This window comes from Trifolium pratense, linkage group LG4 (genome assembly GCF_020283565.1).
Source record: "Trifolium pratense cultivar HEN17-A07 linkage group LG4, ARS_RC_1.1, whole genome shotgun sequence".
Classification (NCBI taxonomy): domain Eukaryota; kingdom Viridiplantae; phylum Streptophyta; class Magnoliopsida; order Fabales; family Fabaceae; genus Trifolium; species Trifolium pratense.
This window is the reverse complement of record NC_060062.1, coordinates 50,800,985-50,804,226: the sequence shown is the minus strand read 5'-3', so window position 1 is coordinate 50,804,226 and position 3,242 is coordinate 50,800,985.

Sequence of the window (3,242 nt, the reverse complement as noted above, 5' to 3'; positions counted from 1 at the left end):
CAATCCGGGGTTTGAAGAGGGTATGGTTTAGCTTGTGTATTGTCCTAAAAATCCAAGGGCAATTGGAGGCAAGCATTTTTCGGGAGTACGGAGAGGTAGACTCCGGGGGCCGAAGAGGGTATGGTGTAAACAAGTGGAGAGAGCAGCACGGTGGTTGATTGGAAGTTGGCATCACCATCGTTTTAAAGGCAAGGTGGAGATTGTTGCAAATTTGCCTTGAAAACGTGAAGAAAAAACAACACTAGTCTGCTGTTTTCCGCCCCGGGCGAAAAACCTGTGTTTCGGGCGGAAATTTGAAGCAGGAAAAAGGGGGCTCTCTGTTTTGGCGCCCCAGGCGGAAATTTTGGTGTTTCAGGCGGAAATTCCGCCCCAGGCGGAAAAAGCTGCGCCTCGGGCGGAAATCACTGCAGGGTATTTAAAGGGTCACGTTTTCTGTTTTTTCAGGACAAGTTTTGAGGGTTTCTTTCACCAAAACGGCGGCTAGGGTTAAGAGGGTTACTCTTGGTTCATCTCTAGGTTTTGGGTGTTGATTCTTTCATCTTGTAATCACTTATCATTGAAATCTCTTGGTCACGGGAAGAGATTTGGGAAAATGGTAGAATTAGGGTTGAAGTCTAATTCTTGCAACTCTAGTGTATTGAATCTCGTTGTAATCAAGCTTTTCATTGATAGTGGAACGGAGGGTGGCTCTCTCCCCCAGAGTAGGTCGGTTTTGACTGAACTGGGTAAACAATTGCTTCGTGTTCTTTACAGTTTTATTACTTATCTTTTGTTCGTGATTATTATTGCTATTTCCACGTTTTGATTGCTTATTCGATTTGCTCCACACATCAAGATTATTGGTGTGATTATTAAAGAATTCACAACAATAATAATAATGAGGAACCTAAGTCGAAAGGAAGAACTCGTTCTGTCATGAAATTTACCGGTAAGTTAGCATTGGGTATAGTTCAAGCTAGCATTGGGGATTTTAGTTCTATTTTCACCATTGGGGAAGCTGTCATCAAAGCAATTTCAAATGATGAGTTCTAATTATGTACTCCCTCCGTCTCAAAATATAAGCAAAAAATGGTCAATCAAAAATGAATGTATTTGGACTAAATTTTTAACCAAATACATCCACTTTGGTTAACCACTTTTTGCTTATATTTTGGGACGGAGTAATATGTAATATATGTATTGTTGTATGTGTATCAATTGTAATCATTTTTTTATGGTGTGTTTTTGAAATTTGAATAATGATTGTATTTGAGTGTCTCTTGTAATTCCAATTCTTATGAATATTACAATAATATAATCTGCTTGAGATATTGTAATTCTATTGATAATCTCTTTGACATTCAATATTAGTCATTGTTCCGGTGAAACTTAATTTGAATTCTAAAAGAAACAATTTTTCTATAAAAATTTAACTGAACTCCAAATCATCAAAACTATTTTTCTTAAAATCAATAGATTGTTTTGGGATATACCTGTTCGAAAAAGATAGATTGTTTAGAATATAAGCTTTTAACCGAAAAAAATAAAGTCGTGGTTGCGATGCACTACTTTGCTAAAAAAACTTATAAGTCGCTAATTATTAAGCACAACACTTTGCACATCTAGCCATTTAAGAAAATCACACCTTATGGGACAAATCACATACAAAGAAAAGATGTGATCAGTTTCATAAGAACCACAACTCATAACACAAAGTTGTGCATCAATATTCAGAATACCTTTTTTAAAAAGATTATCATGAGTTGGAATTAGATTCGCCAAGAAACACCACAAAAACACTAACACCTCATTTTATTTCAAACCGAAGCAGTGGAATTCAACTCGAGTTCCACATCCTTCTCTCTTCTCCCGCATTAAAGATTGATAAACACCCTTGACCGAAAAACATTTGAAAGTTGGGACCTTCAAAGCCACTAATCAAGCACATCATACCACATTAATTATTTAAAAGACCCCAACACCCTTCCAACAACTCCTCCCACACAAACAATGAATGCCTGCAACTCCACCCTCCACCACCACATCCCAACCCCTCTGACACATCTCATACACCGTCACACCCTGCTCCGTAAAAAAGACCAGCTAACCTAGAAAATCGCTCATGCAATGAATCCCCTTCCTCCAATTATAAGGATCATCCCAAAATGTGTAATCTCCATTTTCGATCTGACGAAAAAGGTAATTCTGAAACCAACCGTCAATCCCATGACCATTTTTTAAAACATAAGATATCCTTCCACCATATTCTGAGGCCTTATCTCCACCCTCACCAACAACACCACCACTACTTACTCCATACTTATGTTCTAGAACGTGACGCCAAAAACCACCTCATTTGTCCTCAACCAACAACACTATTTATCTAACAATGCTATATTATTAGATAAATAATGTTGGAGAGGTTAAATGGTGTGATTACATATTATTTTATATTTAAACTTGATTAATTGTGTGAATGTGTCCAAATATATTTTATTTGAGTTTGTGTCTATATTAGGATCCCTCAAACTAGAGAGTGAGAGTTAGAGAATGATGAAGATGACAAAGCCGTTGTCACTATACACAACAATAATGTTGTGTGTTGCATCAATTATGGTTGTGGCACTAAAAATGTGGATGTGAGTTCCCTATGAAACTGTGAACCAAAATTCTTGAGAAAATCTATTTTCTACGCCAAATCGCAGGAAAACAACAAGTTTCCAGTAGTGTATTTAGATCTCTAACAGAAATTAAAATGTACGTAATTGATGAACTGCAAGTTGGATATTGATGTGTGTTTGTTTTTGCTTTAGAATTTAGATACATGAAATGCGTCCACTTGCGTACCCATTTAGTTCTTTGAATGCGCCTACGAAGTTTTTTTTTTTTTGACAAAAATGCGCCTACGAAGTTGTTGTTTGATAAGTTGTCCGATTGTTTAAAATAATTAGCTTCTTTTTTTTACTAAAAAATAATTTTTTTTGACAAATTTACTAAAAAATAATTCAAAAAAATAATAATTGTTATGAATAATATGTAATGAATGTCCATTATTGTGTAGGTTTTTTTGTCCCCTAATTGTGTCCTATAAATAGGACCCCTTTGTTACAATGTAATACACACTTGTGAATAGAATAATAACAATGGTCTATTCCTTTCTTTTCTCTCTTTCTCTTCTCCTTCTATATTCTTGCTATTCTTTAGAAATAGTTCATAACACGTTATCAGCACGATAGTCTCTCCCCTTTCAAGAAAGGTATAGC